Source organism: Notamacropus eugenii, chromosome 1 (genome assembly GCF_028372415.1).
Source record: "Notamacropus eugenii isolate mMacEug1 chromosome 1, mMacEug1.pri_v2, whole genome shotgun sequence".
Classification (NCBI taxonomy): domain Eukaryota; kingdom Metazoa; phylum Chordata; class Mammalia; order Diprotodontia; family Macropodidae; genus Notamacropus; species Notamacropus eugenii.
Genome location: NC_092872.1, coordinates 274,517,147 through 274,538,675, shown reverse-complemented (window position 1 = coordinate 274,538,675; position 21,529 = coordinate 274,517,147). Strand labels below are relative to the sequence as shown.

The 21,529-nt window shown below is 35.2% G+C and overlaps 1 protein-coding gene across 1 annotated transcript in view; it reads right to left on the bottom strand.

The window, feature by feature from the left end:
- PCDH15 (protocadherin related 15) overlaps window positions 1-21,529 on the bottom strand; it is a 2,324,555-nt gene that overhangs the window by 1,927,217 nt on the left and 375,809 nt on the right. The window contains exon 2 of the mRNA XM_072628920.1: window positions 12,811-12,924. The gene's annotated coding sequence lies outside the window, so the exon portion shown is untranslated. The remainder of the gene's footprint in view (window positions 1-12,810; window positions 12,925-21,529) is intronic.

The window sequence follows — 21,529 nt, the reverse complement described above, 5'->3', positions numbered from 1 at the left end:
TTTTAAATTTGCTATTTTTGTTTCCCTTTATTCAACCTGATAGATACTCTTCTGTTCTCCTCTGGGTATTTCCCCATGGAACTCCATTTTTATGGATTTTTTAATTTAGATTTTCCTAGACAATATACCCAGAAAATAAATCTTGAGAGCTCTCCTCTTTGTCAGATCTAATCTGAAAAAAAAAAATGATTTAGGAGGAGCTAAAAATGCTTCATAATATCATGTTAGTTGTTCCTATAGAATTTACTTACAATGAAACAAGAACCACAAAGATTCACCCAAGAACAAAGGTGGGGGAGTCATTACGCTTAATAACTTTTGTGTTGCAAAACAATCTGAGTCATTGACTTAATGTTGATTAAGCATTTTGAAACCTTAGAAAAACTACATAAGTCTCAGGTATTGTTATTGCTATTTGTTATTGTTTGATGGTGGTGGTGGTGGTGGTGGTAGTGATGGTGATGATAATGAAGATGATGATAATAGATGCACTATAAAGACAAGGTCACCTCCCCCAAAATCCTTGAGAATGCAATGCATAAATCTGAATGAAATGTTTAATATGTTTTAATTGATATTACCAAACCAAGTAAACCTTCAAACTACATGGATTTTAATGAATAAACTACATAGATTTCTTCCCTCACAGGAAAAAAAATGAAAAACACATATGAAGAGGTTGAGGTGCATCACATCCCCACCTTTTTGTCTGCTTTTGGAATAATCATAAAGGGGTTTGATACAAGAGTAGCTACATCTCAGTACTTTTATTCAAATACAAAAAAAGGCACTGTATTCACCTGTGCAATTCTCTCTTAGGTTTAAAAAAGTAGATAAATAGTACAAAAGAAAAGCTTATTCCTGAAATGTGTGAATCAGAACTCCATCAAATATGAGATAGAAAGGAAAGATTATCATTATGTTACATACCTTCTTCTTCTACCATGTGGTGACCCTGCCTTGAGGGCTAAACGGTCTAGCCTTTGAGAAGTAACACAATCTAATGGGAATGGTAGTTCACAAGAGAACCTGGGAAATAGTAGTTCCCTTAAGATGGCTGTTAGTGCAGTAGATAAAGCACTGGGTCTCTAGTAAGGAAGATCTAAGCCCAAATTGAGTGGAATGCCTAAACAGTGAAGGCCTCTCAGTAGCAGATGAGATGAGACCTGACTTCTCCTGCTACCTACTCCCATCCTGTACCCCTCCTATATTTCTCAGGAACCTCTTGCTGAGAATGCAGAGCATTACCCAAGATAAGGAAGCATATCAGGTGACAGCCTTAACTCAAGATCCTGTTTACCCAGACTCTACTCCTCTTTGGGTCCTCTCCCCTTCTTTTTTTTTTTTTTCTGTGCAAACAGTTCCCCATTTCACCCCTTTTGTTGCCCTTTGTCCTTGGGGAGAAGTTCTTGCACTTCATCTGTGAGCTAGGAGGCCCAGACAATGGGAGGAGGAGCCAGTGAATGTGTGGGGGTTCCACATTAGCAAATATAAATTTGCTTTGAGCTGTGCACCCTTGCACTCCCTTACTGGTGCAATCCTGAAAGATACTAGATATGTCCTTTCTCATGAGAAAGCAATAAAATTCTTTTGCCTTTCTTAATAAAAAGTGTCTGACTGATTATTACAAGGGGCTCACAAATACCCCACACAAAATCTAGCATCAAACACTTCCTAGCTATGTGACCCTGGTCAAGTCAATTGATTTCTATGTGCCTCAGTTTTCTTTTTTTTTTAATTGTAAAATGGGAATGGCAATAGCACCTACTTTGCGGGGTAGTTGTGAGGATCAAATGAGATATTTGTAAAAGTGCTTAGCCCAGTGCCTGGCCACTAATATTCACTATATAAATGCTTCATTTTTTCTCCCTTCCTCTTGTTTTATAAAATCTATTTTCATCCTAAGCTTTATAATTCATTCACTGTATGACCTTGGGCATATGATAATTTCTCCTTAGCTATTCCCTCACCTGGAAAATAGGAACAGTAACCTTCCCTCTGTACATACAAATTTGATGAAATGACCAAATTGATGGCTTTTTTAATGAAAATTATTTTACAATGGTAAAAGCATTACATCATGTATGGTCTGTATCCAAATCCCAATGATTAAGCTCCACATTCACAAGCATGGTACAAACCAAAGGACTGATAATATTGAGTTTACTGGGCTCACCACAGCCTGAAACGTATTCCTTCGGGGTTTCTGTTACATTCATGTCAACAAGTGACAATGAATAAAAATACAATATTATATATAGTCACTTCTGATTTGACCATACTTAATATCATCACTAAATTTAGAAATTAAACTCACATTTTGTCAAAGAATTAGGAGAATAGATTTAGAAATGGAAGACATTTTATTATTTTTAAAATCTGTCAATTCATCTATCCCATCCTCTGTATAAATATATGAAAAAGTGAGGATTAAGGAAACAATGATATGGTTATGGTCAAACTAATAGTAAAGAGAAGAGACAGGGCTTGAACTGAAGTTCCCCAACTCCACACACAACATTGGTGTTGTTGTTTTCCATTCTATCAGTCTTGTTTTCAAATGTTATACAAACTCCAAAATAGTCCATTTGTTGTTATTTCTGAGAAAAACAGGACAATATATTGGGCAGATTTTTAGGTTCAGATTCAGGAATATAATGGGATGAAATTCTTTCTCTGATCATTAATAACTGTGTGATTCTGGGTAAACCACTTTAACTCTCTAAGCTAGATTTTCCTCATTTCTAAGTCAGGATTTTTAATACCTGTGATACTATCTCCCAGATTTTGTACTATGCTCAAATGAAATAACAAATGTGAAACTAAATGTTCATTCCTGTGTTTATTCTAAGTTGACTTTTCTTAATCAGTTCACTCAGGTGGTTAGGGCACACTGATGATGATGAGAAATTCAAATACTTTGCACATGTATATATACATACACACATACATTTATATACACATACACATGTATACACACATATGTGTGCACATGCATGCTTATACACACATTCATATATACATGTATGCATACATGTATATGTATGTGTGCATATATGCATGTATATATACATACAACAATTTGATTATGTCACAGAAGGATTCCTTCTTTACTACAAGTTTTAGGCATCAGAAAGTTGTTAGCAGTCATCAAAGTTAATCAGTCCAAGATAAGGAATCCTTCTTGTGACACCACTGAGAAGATGTCACCCCCAACTGTGGCATGCAAATATACAATAATGGGGATCTTGCTAAGCCCCAAAGAGTCTGCTCCACTTTTAGAGAGTTTTAAGAACTAAAATTTGTTTCTTTGAAGTTTATTTCTATAGCTGTTTGTTCAGCTTTCTTCTGGCCTGGGACCAATCATTCATTCACTTGAATTCAACTAAAATATTCCTCTACTTTTCTTTTTCTCAACTTTTCAAAATTTCACAGCTCCTTCAATTTTAATTAGAAATTGAGCTTCCTGAGTTCAGAAACTGTTTTTAAATTTATTTTATTTTTGTGTGATTAGCACAGCATCTGGTACATAGCAAGCTTAACAAGTGCTCATTTGTCAACTTCCAGTTAACTGATAGATGGTTCAACCAATTTTCTTTACCATGGACTTTTAGCCCCTCACCCTTTTGGTTCCTTTTCTTTGGAATTTCTTCAATACATTAACATCTTTGCTAAGCTAGGTGGATAAAACTGAATACAATGCTTTCTATGTGGTTGATTCATAGCAGAATGCAAAGGATAAGAGGTGGGGAGGGATGGATGCATCCAGTCAACTTCATTAGCTCTATATTAATAAAATAAACAAGGAATAAATCCTATTGAAACAAGTAAGGAGCACTGACATTTTATTCAAGGAATAACAAATTGCTTCCATTCCAAGTTTAAAAGAAATACATTTTCAAGTGAAAAAATCAATTTAGATAAATCAAATACCACATCCTCATTTAGCTTAGAGGCTGAGGTTACAGTGTACTGAGGGAGATGTAATCAAAATTATAGTTGTAAAACAAAATATTTTAAAAATATCAATGTGATAATTCCCTAAAACAATACCTCATATTCTGCATACAATTTAATGGAATAGGAATTTTGTTTTATGTGAGGGTCAGCCAGCTTAGTCAGACATCTAAAAAATGTCAGTGGTCAAATTTGAACCCAGATCTTCTTAATTGCTAATCTATTGCATTGAGTACTGTGAAAAAAAAGCATGTATAAAAACCAGGCAGTGTGAGCAAATCCTAAAAAAAGTCATCTTTCAACTATTTATCAACATGTCTTCTAGCATTAATTTTTATAAAACTGTGGGTGTCACCAATGGTCAAACTTACTTCTGTGGGGAAAAGCATTAATTCAAAGTGGTCCAAATAACAAAAGGAGACCAAGGGGTGGGGATGCTGAACAAATTCACATGCAACACCAAACCATTAAGTTATCTTTAGAAATGAAAGGTGAGTCAGAACATCTGGGAGCCAAGATGGTGGAATAAGCAATAAATCACCATAACACTTCCATATTTGCCTCCAAACATCTAAAATAGCTCCCCCAAAACAAATCCTAGAACAGAACCACCAAAAAGATGGGGTAAAACAATCTTTTATCCTAAGATATTTGGAAGATTGGCATGAAAGATAGGACTCCCTCAGGTAAAAGGGCAGCACAGCCCAGGACCAGAAACAGTCCAGGACAGCAAGCATCCAAGCAAGAGAGCATCAAGTACTACCTCAACAAATCAGTGGAAAATTGTGACCCCCAGTGTGGTGGAGCAGACAAATGCAAACACCAGAATTCTGTCCTTCATATGCCTCAGTATAGTCAGGGAAATGGGCAGACTTCAGCTCTGAGAACCACCAGGTGCTTTAACATAGCCCTGGGCAAACAGACAACCTCCATCAGCCAGACCTGCACTTGTTTCATCAGAGCCCCAGGCAAACAGGTAGACACCAACCCTATGATTGCCTAAGCAAATAGTCAGATATCAGTGGTCAGTACACCACATGCTTCAGTATAGCTCTGGATGGGCAAACAGACACCAGCCAATGCAGAAATATCCTATAGGCTTCAGCACAGACCCACCACCAGGACCAGAACCGAGCAGGAGGTAAGCTGACAAACGTCTATAACCTCAATGCAGCACAGACGCAAGAGTTCCCTATGGGCCTGCAGGCAATAACAGGCAGATTCAGGTAAATAACTAGAATCTGTAGGCCATGGCACAAGAAGCCTGACACAGTGAAAAGAGCTCAAATTTAAAAGAAAGTGGGAAAAAGGCAAAAAAAAAAAGATGAACCAAAAATAACAATAAAAGTATCTAACAAGGGAAAGCAATTATGGTCACTGGGAAGATCACAACACAAACTCAGAAAAGGAAAACAATGTTAAAACATCTATTGGAAACACCCAAAAGAAAAACAGGAAGGGGTTTAAGTCCACAAAGAACTCATGAAAGAATGCAAAAAGGAGTTTAAAAATCATATATGAGAGGTAGAAGAAAAAGGAGAAAAAATTGAGAGTGATGCAAGAGAATTATGAAAAAAGAGTCAACAGCTTGGAAAAAGAAAAGAATTGATTAAAAAGCAGAATTGACCAAATGGAAAAGGAAAGAAATTAAATGAAAGGAAAAAAAAAAAACTCCTTGGAGACACAATTGGACAAATGGAAAAGTAAATATAAAAGCTTATTGAGGAAAGCAACTGATTAAAAATTAGAATTGAGCAAGTGGAAGCTAATGACTACATAACACATCAAGAAAAAGATCAAACAAATTTAAAAGAACAAAAAAAGAAGAAAATGTAAATTACTTCTTGGGAAAACCAAGTGATCTGGAAAATAGATCCAGGGTTGATGATATCAGAAGCATTGGGTTACCTTGAAAGTCATAATCAACAGGAGGATCTGAACAGAATTTTCCAAGAAATAATCAAGGGAAGTTGCCTAATATCCTGGAACTAGAAAGCAGAATATTCAACGAAAGAGTCGACTGATCACCTTAGGGAAGAGATTTCAAATTAAAAACCAAAAGCAACATTATACGCCAAATCAAAACGATCCGGTCAAAGGAAAAAAATACTATATGTGGCCAGAAAGAAACAATTAAAATATCAGGGAAGCACAATCAGAATTACATAGGACTCAGGAGCTTCAGCATTAAAAGATCTGAGGTCATGGAACATGATATTCTGGAAGGCAAAGGTGCCAGGACTACAAGCAAGAATGAGCTACCCAGTGAAATTAAACATAATAATTCAAGGGAATAAAATGACTATTCAATGAAATAAAAGGAATTCAAGCTTCTATAAAGAGAGGACCAAATTTAAACAAACAAAAAAAGAATCTCCAATATTAAGATCCGAGAGGCTTATAAAGGTAAAAATGGAAAAGAAAACATAAGGAATTCGAGGGAGGTCAACTGTTTACATCCCCACATGGGAAGATAATACTTGTGATTCTTAAAAAAAGCATCACACATATTATAGCTAGAAGGAATACAGACAAAGGGGTATAAGGTGAATTTGAGGGAATGACATAAGATTATTAAAGGAGGAGAAAGAGGAGTACTTTGGGTGCAAAAAAAAGTGAAAGGTAGAACATGGTAAATTTTCCACATGAAGAGGCACGAAAAAACTGTTAGAATGAAAGGAAAGATGGGATAGTAGGTGATGAATGTTGCTTGAACCTTACTCTCATCAGTACTGCTTCAGAGGGAATAATACACACAATCAGTTGAATAAAGAAATCTTTCTTATTTCATAGGGAAGTAGCAAGAAGGGTCAGTTAGGGAATGACTGAACAAGCTGTGTTATATAAATACAATGAAATACCATTGAGCAATATGAAATAATGAACAGGCAGATTTCAGGAAATAAAAACAAGACTTATATGAACTGCTGCAAAGTAAAATTAGAAGAAACAGAAAAAAACACTGTACACAGTACCAACAACATTGTATGATGATCAGCTATGAATTACTGAGCTCTTCATAGCAATATGATGATCCAAGAAAAGTACAAAGGACTCATGAAAGAAAATGCTATTCACATGTAAGTAAAAAACTGATGGACTCTGAATATAGATGGAAGCATACTTTTTTTACTTTTTATTTTTTGTGTTTTTTCCCTTTTCATCTGTTTCTTCTTTCATAACTGTGATTAATATGCAAATCTGATTTACATCATAGCACATATATAACCTATATCAAATTGCCTATTATTTTAGGAAGAGGAGAGAGAAGGAAGGAAAGGAAAGAGAAATTATTGGCATTCAAAATCTTATAAAAATTAATGGTGCAACTTGTCTTGACATATAGCTGGGAAAAATTAAAATACAATTTAAAAAAACAAAAAAAGGAAGTGAAAGGTGAAATAGAACAAATAAAAGACAGTACTCAGACTTACATTTAACTCTATTAAAATTCCTCACCCCAACATTGCAATGGATATTTCTTATTTTATTTTTACTTTTAACTTTTAATATTATAAATGAGTTTAATTAGGTATAAATAATTAACATTTCAATATAAACAACAGATTTGTCAATAGAGGGGAAATCATCAGGACAATTATAGTTGTTCCCAAAAAGAATAGAAGGATTCACAACCTTCAAATATCGTAAAGACAAAGGATGTATTGCCACTCACTGAATTTTTTGTTCTGCTGTTTGTGACCTCAGAGCTTCCTTCCAATAATGAGATTCTTGGATGTGGTGAGATCTGCTCATAGATATTATTATCTTCTAAATGAATACCCAGGCCCATGTCACATGGCTTCCTTACCATATTTTTCTCCTAATTCTGAAAGAGCAGAGGTCTTTGTAACACATTTGTTATGAGAATAAATGCCCTTTTGGTATCCAGTTCAGTATAACAGTGTCTGTACTCCATGTGAGGGTGTATATTGTTATGATATATTGATATGATCCTAACAAGGATCACAGGGATCAAGAGAGAAGAGATTATCTTCTGTCAATATCAAATAGGTGATTTATAGAATGTCAATAGTTCCTAAGTTAAGTATTTGCACATATATCATCAGGCAATTAAAAAAATCTCTTTTTCTCATATCTGTCAAAACAGAACCCAAGTAATCAAGGTAATTGAATGTTTTGCCATAATTTACGATTTATTTCCAATGTACTGGCTTATTATGCTGAAATATAAGGAAGGAAACAATGTGGGGAGGCATCATTGGAAAGAGAGGGGAATGTTTTCTTGTTTTTTAAAACTTAGTGTAAAACTAAAGATTACAACTATCTCTTGAGTTTTTGATCACCAACAGAAAACTCAAGAATAAACACATATGTTTCTAAGTATGAAACATATGTCTCTTGTACCAGGAAGAAGAGGGGTACAGTTTTCTCCACTTTCTAATTAGAATTAGAGATAGGTAAGTTGATAATGGGAAGCTTTGTAAAAGCACATTAGATTACAATAATGAGGAAAAATTATGGAATAGAGAAAAATATCCCACCATCAGAATGCTATATAATCAATTGTCCAAGTGTATTTTGTATTATACCCCATTCAAAAACTCTGTTTTCTCAGCCACACTTTCTTATAAGCTGTCTCCAGGCATGCTGAATTTCCCTTCCCATCTCTGTGCTTTTGCAAAGGCTTTCACCCAAGTTAGTGGGATTTCTTTTTCACCTCCAATTTACAGAGACCCTAGCTTTCATATTTTTAATATTTTTATTGGTGAGACCTCTGACTTTATTGATGTTTGTTTCTTGAATTACATACATTTACAGAATACTTTCACTTTTATGAGAAGCCTCTTTTAATGATGTAAAACAGTTAAGTGAAACTAACAACATAATTACTTTATCTGAAAGTATATTATACATCTTGGTTTCCCACCTCTCTCTGTTTTTAAATGAATGGCGATTTATTTTGTTTATTACCCACTTCTTTGGGGAAAAACTATTGTAACAAATATGCATAATCAAGTAAAACATATTCTTTCCATGGATATACACTATCATTCTCTGTCTCTCTTATCTATCATCTATCTACATGTATGTATAGTATATATACATATATAGTGTGTATTTCTCTGTGTGTATATATGCACATAAATACATATATACGTTACACATAGACCCCACATCAATCTGGAGAAACACAAATACACAGATAAACAAATACTAAATGACAGTACACTAATAGTAAAACACTTTTTAAGAAGTGTAAGTTAACAATCAGCAGATTTTGAAAGACCTGTTATAGCTAAACTGTTCTTTGAAGAAAGCAAACAAATAAAAAATAAAATTAACAGCATATCCAACAATTTAGAATTGACTGAACAGGTTGTAGTATATGAATATGATAATGCATTATTTTGATATAAGAAATTAGGAAACAGATTATCTCAGAAAGACATGGAGAGACTTAGAGAAACTGATGCAGAGGATACACACACATATATGCGTATGTATGTATATGTGTCTATATATATGAAGACCGAGACAGAGACAGACGATAGATTGATACATAAATAGATAGTTAGATAAAATTCTGCACCCTAAATTCATTACCTCTCTATAATGGATAACATGTTTGATTACTGGTCCTCTGGATAGGCATTGTAATGATCATAGTACTTACAATGTTCAAAGATGTCTTTCTTTACAATGTCGTTGCTATTACATAAGCTCCTATATCTGCTCATTTGACTCTGCATCAGTTCAATTTCCATGTATTTTTAAAAATAATCTGTTTCCTAATTCTCAAATACTGCTCTGTTGTATTCATATACTTTGTAACTTAGCGAAATCCAAAATACTGACTATCCTGTGAGTTTCCATTCTTTTGTCTTACTTCCTTCAAAAATTAGGTCAACTGCATAAAGTGATGCCAAATGCTCTAGTTGTTAACTTTAACTAAGTTAAACTAATTTTATATTGTTATTAGTCACTTCATATTTATTTATCTGGGTACCTATTATGTTTCCCCAGATGCATGCAAGTTCATTGTAGACTGTGTCTTAAATATACTGGATGCTGAAATATAATTTCAATCTTTTCTAAGGGAAGAAAAATGGGGAAAATCAGACCATTTTGAGAGTAAGGCATAGAACAATTAACAGTGGTATGGGAGGGAGATCACTTGGGTTCTCATCTTGGATCTGGGACTGGTTAGATTTATGCCCTTGGGTAAGGCCTTAGCCTAGGCTATTTCCCTATATCAAGATGAGAAGGCATGGTTAGATTGAATAGTCTTTAAAATCTTTTCCAATTATAAAATACCATTTTTCAAAAAAAAATCTGGATGTTCAAATTTCATGGGACAGAATTATTGGTATGATAATTTAATTACAAAGAAGAAAAGGACAGATAGTGTAGATGTAAGAAAGGGAGAAAAAAGGAAGAACCTAGGTAAGACTGGTAGACTGGAGCTAGAGGAGCCTTAACTAAAGCGGTGGAGGGGTCTAGGGGTGGCGGGTGCCTGAGGCAATAAGAGATTTTAATTAAGCCTTGTTAGACTGTAATGGAAGAACAAGTGGCTGCAGAAGAGATTTCAGGAAATATGGTAAGAGGAAACAGAAGAGAATATGTTACTAGCCATCTCAATTTTATACCCAGAAAGATCTCTGGAGGTTATTTAGCCTAATTTCGTCCCTAAATGAATTTTCCTAATTCCTAATACCTAAGTTATAGGTAGGACTGAATCTAAAACTGAAGTCTTCTGCCTACTGACCACATTCCCATTGCACTGCACCAAGTAGTATTTCATTGCACACCATCCCCTAGCGCACAGAATGCTAAGGAGTGACTTTTACCTCTTGTATCATTCTAGTATCACAGGAAATGGGGGTTTTCCCTAATTTATTAATATGTTAATAGATTCTCCTTTCTCCCTCTCTTCAAGAAGCAGCATAAGGGAAAAGCCCAACTTTCCCAATTTCCCCTGTCACATACATTTTGCCAGACTATATTGTACCTTAATTAGTGATTTAATTGGGATGCAAAATTTTTCATAATCACTGATTCCCACACAACTTTTCAGACTTATTTTCCAGTATCCCTTCACATTAAATGTTTCAGTCATTTTCACATACTTATTTTTTCGTGGATTTCTCATTCTTTCTGTCCCCTCCCCATTCCCTGGTTTTGACCAAATTGTTTGCCCTGCCCAGCTAGCAGTTCCTCCTGCTCTCCCCCTTAGAAAAGGTGTTTTGTTTCAAGTTTCATCTCCTACACTATCTCTGAAAGGAAACCATTGATGATCCCTTCTTCTTGTTCCAACTAGGATGTTTTATAATTATACTTCTTTAATGATGTCTTTCCCCTGTTGAACATAAGCTTCTTGGGGACAATCAGTTTACTTTACATGGTGGCTTAAATTTGTGTGTGTATGTGTGTGTGTGTGTTTTGTTTGCGTTTCTTTTCTATTTTGTTTCTACAGAATCACCAATTTTGCTCCAGATGGCTAAACTAAGACATAAATTCCCCCATACTACTCACTAAGTTTTATTGGAAGATATTCATTGAGATGAAAGTATCTCTAAACTACACTTCCACTTTGGGACAGATAGCTGTAACTGTTTAGGAAGTTTTTCCTTACATCAAGGCTTAATATACCTCTTTTAACTTCCACTCTTTGGTCATAATTCTGCCCTCATGACTGAACAGAAAAAATTGAATCTCTATTCCACAACACAGCCTTGAAGTTTCTATCATAACTCTGGGTCATATCTCTTTCTCTCTCCTACCATGCACATTCTTCTTTTCTCCAGCCTACCCATTGTCATTCTTTCTCTTGCTTCCATTCCATAGTGCTTACAAAGGATCATCAGGGCAGCTAGGTGGTGCAGTGGATAAAACACCAGTGCAGGAGTCAGGAGGACCTGAGTTCAAATTTCACTTGACACTCACCCAGACACTTGACAGTCACTAGCTGTGTGACCTTGGGCAAATCACTTAACCCCAATTGCCTAACCATGGGTCATCTCCAGTCATCCTGATGAATATCTGGTCACTGGATTCAGATGGCTCTGGAGGAGAAGTGAGTGACTTGCACAGCCCTCCTTCACTCAAAAATACAAAGCCAAGTGCAAGTCATATCATCATTTCTCTGATGGCATGGTCTTCTTTGGCAACTTCGGATGAACACACACACACACACACACACACACACACACACACAAAGGATTGTAATCATGGTGCTTATTCATTCCAGGATCATAGGTTTAGAGAAGGAGGGGATATTAGAGGTCATATAATTCAATACCCACATTCTACATGTAAGGAAAACAAATATACAGGAGATTTAGTGATTTGCTCAAGGATGCACACATCATAAATGAAAAAGGAAGTAACCCAACCTAAGTCTTTGAACACCAAATTCAGAGCTTTTAATACTGCATCAGGTTGCACAATGATTATGCTTTCTGGATAGAATTAATGCTAACTAGACCATGACAATAAGCTAGAGAAAAGCATATACTTCTAATCACATATGGCAATCCTTCTCAGTCTTTCTCAAGAATATTTATGAAATATTTTCTTTCATAAATTCTCCATTTGGCTTATTTATAAATAATACAGTGATTGGCTAGTCAGTCCAAAAAATACAAACAGCTGATATATGAAGCAATTAATCTTACTAGAATACAAATTTGTTCCAAAATTTGATACATATAATAGGAGCCCTATGAGTCTCAGTAAAAGAAAAGAAAAAAATGAGGGCTTTAGTTACTTGAGAATCTCAAATAAGATATTAAATTATCATGAATATAAAGTTCAGAAAGAAATATATTTTATTAAAGGATAATAAAGGTAATATATTCAACCTAAGGGAAGGGGGTACTTCATACTTACACAGCAAAAAGTTTTCTTGTTTCCTTTTCATTATCACATTAAGCTCAATATAGCCCAAGCAAAATCCTTATTGGCTTCAAACAGGAATGGAAATCTTTGATATTGCAGTTTTTTCTGGAGTGGAAAGACAAAGGAGAAAATAATTTGATTACCACTTTGGGATCAGCATTAACCTTAACATGTCTTCCCCTTAAGACTGAATTAGGGGAATTGCTCCGATCCTCCAAGGCAATTGGTTCACACCCACCTTTCTAAAAGAAAACTTATGAATCAAGCCATTCAATATTCAGAATCATCATTCTTCTTCAAAGTGTCATAAATCAGAAGCAGAAACATTAATGATACATATTAAATTACACAGTCTATAATAAGCTGTACTCTTATCTCTTCAGATATAACTGTAAGAGTCTATTTCAGTACAATCCTTTGTAGACATTGATGACATGCTGCTTTCAATTTCAAAGTCCATTTTGACATTATATATCTCTCTGCTTTGATATGGCTAATGCTGACTGGAAAAGGAAGATAGTTAGCTCTCTTGCATTGATGTACAGTAATGAATTTACCTATACATGTACAATAATAAAGCTAACATGAATCCTGCTGTAACCCATAAGGCTTTTCATCAAAACAAAAATACAAGGTCAAGAGTGATTTATTTCTGTGTAAGGGAATAATCAATTCATGATTACAGCAATGTAATCTACTGTTATGTGATTTGGAAGGATAGTATTCTATAATTATCAAATAATACCCATAGATATTGAGACTAAGAAAGAACATTTTTCTAAGCACCAGCTTTTGGTACTTATACTGCTGGATGCATATGTGCCAGACAGTGTTAGAAAGGATAGACATATCAAAGAATCATAGATATAGAGTTGGATGGGACCTAAAAGAGTCATATATCTATGTGTCTGTATGTTTATGTATTATGTGTGTATATATGTGCATGTCCATACGTACACACACACACATATATATATATATGTGTGTGTGTGTATATGTATATATGTATCTGTGTATGTGTAAACTTAGCCTGAGAGATATTCAGTCAACTATTCAAGTTCAAAAAGGTTGGAATTTTCAGGTGGCAGTATTTGAGCTTATTTTTCCTTATTATAAGCCTAGCACTTTATTCACTGTTACCTATGTGATGGACGGATGGAAACCCTCCCTAACAACATATATCAGCACTTCTTTATCAATTTACAGTCTAATGAACTAAGAGATTAAATAAATTGCCCAGAATCCCACAACTAACATATGTGAAACAAAACTCAAAGTCAGACTTTCATGACTCTGAGGCTAATTCAACCTGCTGACTCTCAAGTTATTAAAATATACGAATAATGTTGTTTTTCTCACTCTGAAAAATTACAAATGCATGTTTAGCTGAACTACTTACATTTTTGCTACACTATTTTAATTTTATCTTTATTACATAGGTTCTGTATTTCTTTAATTTTCAATTATTTACATTTTGAATAGAAATAATGAATAGAAATTAAAAAGTTAATGAACTGAACCTAGAATAAATGTTGGGTAAATCTTTATAAAATACTTGCTGCACATGAGACATGGGTGTAAAGGTTCAAAGGAAGCAGAGGGCACAGTTCTTGTATTTGATATTACATACTTACATTCAATTAGCATTGATAAGTAAATCAAAGAAGAGATTATATACATAATGAAGAATGTCAATGTTATATGAGGAAAAGAAAATATCCTTTAAAAAGCACATCTCAGAACAAGACAATGTTTCGAATTTTCATATGACTGTTCTCTTATTGCTCCTTTGGGAAAGACAAAGAAGCATCCCCTTGTCTTTACAATTTTGTCCTGATACCCCTGAAATCATGTCTTTAGAACCAAATTGTGGGACTTTACATTCAATTCAATAAATATTTATTAAACAGATACTCTGAGAGGAATTATAGTGAAGGAATCAAGTTGTTTCTCTACAATATCCTGGCTGAATGATACTGGGCAAGGCAACTGACCTTAGTATCCTTAGTTCCCTTAGTCATATTTGTAAGATAAAAGAAAGTGGCAGAGGAGGTGCTGATCTGCATTTGGTAGAGCAATTTATTCATAAGAAACTCCGTTTACTGATGAAATCACAAGTCCAGCTTTAAAAAAATGCCACAAATATTTTATAGGAGTAGCTAACGCTGACATAGAACTTTAAGATTTTCAAAGCATTATATAAATACACACATATAATCAAGATGCATGCATGTCCACATATACACATATGTATAAATGCATATGCCTATAAACATCCCTATGCATATTTGCATATGTATTCAGATATTCTTATTGGATCCTTATAATAATATTCTCAGGTCAATCCTATTTTTGATGTTCTCATGTTGTATAGGACAAAATACAACTTTAGGAAGGTTCACTGAATGGTCAAGTGACACAGCTAATTAACAGCAGAGAGAAGATTCAAATCCAGAAAAACCTGCCTCCAATGGGAACATTCTTGCCCTTATATTAATCTCCTTTCTTATCATGTTTAATACTATTGAGTTACGTATGAACTCTATGCATTAGCATGTATGTATGGGTATACAGATATGTATGCATGAATATATACATTCATGATGCATACATATAAATATTTTGCCCTCCAGGAGTGTTTTTTAAATTTATTTATTCACTTTTTATTCCTTTATTTGTTTTATTTTTTGCCTCTCATATATGACATAAATGCAGTTAATAATCAGAGGCTGGATTTGAAACCAGGGCTTCCTTACTCCAAATCTAGCCTTCTACATCAAGATGCTTCTTTAAGACTGGTATATTGATTTGAAAAATCCCATTGTCACCAAAGCAAATCATTTTACTAGTTCTTTTCCATTAACGATAAAAGTCTGCAAATCTTAGAAAATTCAGAACTGAAGAATCAGAGATTGTGGTGACACAAGGGACACTGGAAGGCCCAGAGTAGGTATATATTGCCCTCATAATTTTGCTAGTGATGACACATAGGTGAAAAGTGCCTTGAAATATTATTAATGTATGAGAGGAAAAGGAAGTAAACTGGTCATAGAGCATGAGCCAAGAGGAACAGATGGACAGCTTGAAGGCTGCCTGGGAAGCTATGAGATACTAACAAAACCAAAAATAAGAAGCAAAGTCAGGGCTGTTGCGTATCCTCAATAGAGAATTTTCACAAGTGCATGTAGAATTATCGAGAACAACTAGGGACTATCAAAGTCTATGACAGGCTCAACATATTTACTATTTTTCCTCCTTTATAAAATATGCATTTTTTCAGTATAGTATCAATAAAATCTATTCCAAGTCTGTCTCATGAGGTTAATTTTGCTAATCTACTTTCCTTGTAACCCTCCTACCTTATATTATATTATTTTGCAAATAATTATACTTTTAAACCGATTTTGTAATATTAATAATTATTAATGAATTTTATTAAATTATTTATTGATAAGTACTGTTGAATGTCCATTTATTGATTCCCTCAGTAAATTGCCTCCTTTATGCAGTGACCTTTCAGTGAATCCTCTACTTTCTTCCCAAATGCCAGAAGAGTTCCCTAGGAGAGCACTGTCAATTCATAATCAGAAAGGTAATGATATATGGATAAATATCTAAAGATATTTAAGGAGACATTGAGATTGAGTGGAGAGAATTGGTCTGGAGGAATGACAATCAAGCCTTATCATTGACACCACTAGCTGTACGACCCTGGATCCATTGAATAAGGACTGAGGCAATGGTATAAGACCAGGATGGGGAACATGAGGCCTTGAGGGCATAGAAGACCACATTTGGCCTCAAAGTCACAGGTTCCCAAACCCTCATGTAAGATTTTAAGATTCCTCAAATCCTATTACCTGTTGTATAATGATCCAAGGCACTCCCCTTCTTCCTCTGATGAGTTTAAAGCCTGGCTCAAGGTTTTTCTCTTTTTCTCAGCTGTTGACTTCATACTGGAGGACTTCAACATGCACATTAACATACTATGAAGTACTCTAACCTCCCATGCCTCAATTTGCTCATTTCCCATGAAATACTACAGTCACCTCCGTTACACACAGAGATAGTATACACCTGATTTTGACATCAATAAAAAATGCACAACCATCTACTCCAACATCTTTTTCTTTTGGATGAAGTAAACAAAGCTCAAATAGACGTGTATAATCATACAAGAAGGTGGAATGTGCTTTGGGAAGCCTGCCTCCTTCTCCCATTGGAGAGTTCCTTCTGGAGACTCCATTTGGTGAAGCGACCCTCACCAGATATTATTCCTCTCCTGGCCTTGCTCTTGGCTTCCAGATTTCAAAGCTATGTACCAGGATTGGGTACTTTCATCCTATGCTGGCTTCTATTTGGGTAACTAAGTAGTGCAGTGGATAGAACTAGAGCATGACTTGAAAAGACCTAAATTCAAATTCAGTCTCAGATACTTTTTAGCTATCTAACCCTGGGCAAGTCACTTGACCTGTATGACTCAGTTTTCTTAACTATAAAATGGGGGGAAAATATTACCTACCTAACAGGGTTGTGAGGATCATACACATGGTTTTTATGAAGAACTTAGCCCAGTTTCTAGCACCTAATATTTGATTAATCAATGCTTATTCCCTGCCTTTCCTCCATTTTCCTTTTCAGTTCTCTTTTGTATGTTTTGCCTGTACAAATGTAAGGTCTTTGAAGGCAAAGGCTATCGTTTTACTGTTTTTATTTGTATTTCCAGTGCTTTGTACAGTGTTGATTCATAGAATTCACTTAATATGTTGTTTTATTGTTTGTTTGTTTTGTTTTGTTTTTCCTTTCTTCCGAATAATTTTCATAGGGGAATTGAACTCAAGCTCCCTGATATCAGAGTCAAAACTCCTTCTACTACATCATACTGACACTTGTTTTTGTAGGCACAAGCATTTGAAAATGAACCGCCTCTCAAGAAAACTCCAAAAACCACTTACAGAGTGACTATGTAATCCCCCTAAGATGTGCATTTGTCAACTCAGATACCATGCCAATAGCTCACAGAGCCAGCCAGGCCTGTCTTTGAATTGAAATCCACAAATACACACACAGTAGGAAGGAGTTGGACACAAACAGCACTTTTGCCAGAGATCAGGCCTGCCCACTGTGTCCAAGCCTAGGTCTGCCAGACATCAAGCCACAGACTTGGGGATGTTTATCCCTCCTTAATTGAGAACCACTCATGATGAGGAGACGGCAAACACCCAGAGAGCACCAGCCATTACTATCTCTAGAATTTAGATGCATCTCATGTAAATAAAGCCTCCTATTGCCCTTTTAAAATAAACAAGCAGAACATAGAGGACTGCCCATAATCACTAAATTACAAAGAACAGATGTGAAACATTAGCGAGTAAATGTGCTTGCTGGCACAGGGAGAAAGCAATCAAACAGCACGAACTGTACCAACCAGATTGGCTTTTAAATGACTCATACATTGGAATTCCCTACAATGGCAACAACAAAAATATAAAACTGTTCACTTAACTAGGGTTGATACGTTTTAGTTACCTTAAATTAACTGCTAATTATGTCATTCTCGTCTCTTCTGTGCTTCTTTTCAATGGGCAGTTGAAATGTTTGGGTTCTGAAGAATATTAGCATAATAATAATCACTGTATGCTTGGGATTGGGTACTATATTGGTTTGTTTAAAAGTCTTTTTTTCCCCCTCAGGTGAATTTGACAATCTTTTATTAGAATCTCAGGTTGGAAGGGAACTCAGTAACCATCCAATGCAACCCATAAATGAAAGTAACCTACGCTATAGATAACCAAAAGAAGTCACCTAGCCTCTGCTCAAAAGGTTCCAAATAGGGGACATTCCCTCTCTCTAGGCGCTTCATCCAATTTTCTCACAGAAAGTTTTTTTTTTTTTTCATGACTTTCTAATTGTTTTTTCCCTATTTTAAACTTCCACCTGTTAGGAATAAAATTTTCTGAAGGAATAACAAAGACTCCTGAGGTATATGAGGCAAGCTCATTTATTCTACAATTCTTGTAAGAAGTGGATGTGCTGCCTGAAGAGCAACACAACTCAAAAATGAAAGCTAATGGTTTAAATCACTGTCACAAAGCACAAAGTCCCCCACTCATTTCCTCATTGGTTGAGTACTTTGAGGTGTAGAACTTTCCCATACACCTACTTTATTTTACCCCCCTTAATATGTTGCCTCATCCCTCCACAAATATTGCATGTGCATATAAATGAGCTTTAGCTCCTTTCTGGGAGGAGATGATAATATTGATGAAGGAATTAAGCATGCATACTTGAAACCTAGTTGACCTCCTTACTCAATCCCAACCTCAGACCTGTTTGAGAATGGTTTCTATTGATTGGTTTCCTGTTTTTCCCCTTATGCTGAGAATTGCTTTAGTAGAGAGGCATGAAAGAAAAACCCCTTTCCTTCATCTGTGTGGAAATATAATCTTTATATCTCACACACTCATTGCTCCTTGTGGGAACACCCTTTGCACCTAAGCAGATCAAGTATATTTACTTTTGCAAATGGAATCCCTTCAAAAACTTGAAGACAATTTTATGCCCATCACCCCAAAGTCCAAAACTATTCTTCTGCATGTTATAAACGGAACAGATCAAATTTGATGTTTATCACTTTGCCACTTACTCATAATTCTTCTTTCTTTTGTTCTTCCTCCAAATGTTCTCTTTTACTTGAATAAAAAAAATTGACTATCAAAGTTCTAAAATTGACCTGGTACAATAGTTTATAAAAAAAGCCAGCAACACATCTTTTCCCTTCTATTAATGACTAGCTCAGAAGATTTTTATGCTCATCTTTTTTGTTGTACTTGTCTTTTTTGCTGTGTCTAACATAGAACCCACCTTACTGACTCATACTGCAATAACCCTGGCTTTTGTCTTCCATCATCTCACACCACTAAAATGGGACCTCTCTCAAATTATATCACTTCTTGAAATTACAGAAAGGCCAGGACAAATTGCATCAAGGTGAAATCATTCTGCACACAAGTACTTAGGTCATTGTCAGGTATGGAAAGTCAGAAGTTTGACATTGCAGGTGTTGAGAAGAAAAGTAGGAAGTATCTCAGGATGAATATGCCTCAGTATTACTTAATATTTCCTCTCATAATACAGTATCTCTGGGGTACCTATGTGTCAGAAAACTAATTAAGCATTAGAAAGAGACAACTAATGACCAGATTAAAAGGATGATAAATTAAACTGATAAAGATAGAAATTCAACTGGGGTGGGGAGGATATTGCAGCGATACCCAGAAAGCTCCTTTGAGACCCTTGAGTAAAGAAATTGTTTTGTCTTTGATAGTCAGCCTTTAAAACAATTCCTGACACTTGGGGAGCTCTCAAAAGTACCTTGGAAATTTAATTGAATTGATGAATTTGAGGAAGGAAGAACCATTCAGGCATGCAGGTTATCTTAATGTACCTAATATATATATATATATGTATATATATATATATATATATATATACATATATATATATATATATACACATATATATGCATATATATGTATATATATATATTTTTTTTTCTCTAACCACAATACGACCAGTTCTATCTGTGGATTCATAAATGGAGTGCTCTCCAAGCTCTTCATCATTCTGGATACTTTCCAGATATTCTCAGTTCACTAATGTCCCTCCTAAAACTGTTTGTCCGAAACTGAACACAGTGTTCTAGATGTGGTCTTACTAAGATTTACTTACATTATGAAAAACAAACAAACAAACCACCTCATTTTCAGTATGGAGAGAAGGACACTATAATTAAGTATTCAGCCCAAATTAGTTCAACTTAGGATATAGCCATTCCTTACTAAAATTCAAATTTTGGCTTTGATACCTTCTTAGTAGCCTTCTTCCAAGTCTTATGACTTCATGGCTCATCCTCTGGGAAGATATGGATACATTTCAGAAACAGTTCTTGAGTTGCCTTGCAATGAATTGTCTTTAGTGGCACTACATTTGGAGTGAGGGGGTTCCTCTGACTCTCTGTTGTACATAGCATTTTTTTTCCAAGTCACTCTATCTTGACCTAAAATATAAAAGAGCTGCCCAAGATGATCTCTAAGACCTCCTTCAGTACCTATAATCTTGAATTTATTTCTTTGCAAATGTTTAGTGACTCAGTTATACCTTGAAGTTGAAAGTACTGCAACTGTGCTACAGCATTGTAGTCTGTTGTACAGTTGATGCTTGTGAAATCAGAAAACATGTCAGGGGACCCCTCTGTGACTCAGTCAACAGGGAGATGGGAAAACCTGCAAAAATACCAACTTGTCAATCTGTCTCTTGACAATGGATGGGATCTGTCCTTTATACCATGGGGCTTAAAGTTATTGAGCTATTGAGAAGCCATTTAGCACCAGCCATTTTGTATTTGAAGAAACTGAAGTCTGCAAAGGTAACTTTTTCACAGTCATTTGAGTACTGGGTCAAAGATCACATTTGAACCTGAGACTGACTCCTGGAATCACTTTTTCCACTTGACCACAACTTGTGCAGTCATATTAATTTCACCAGAAGGGATAATAAAAAAAATAGAGGCAGCTAGGTAGTATGGAGGATAGAGTGCTGAGCTTGGAGTAAGGAAGACCTGAATTTGAATCCAAACTCAGTCACTTACTAGTTGTGCGACCCTGGGCAAGTCCCTTAACTTCTGCTTGCCTAAGTTTCCTTAACTAGA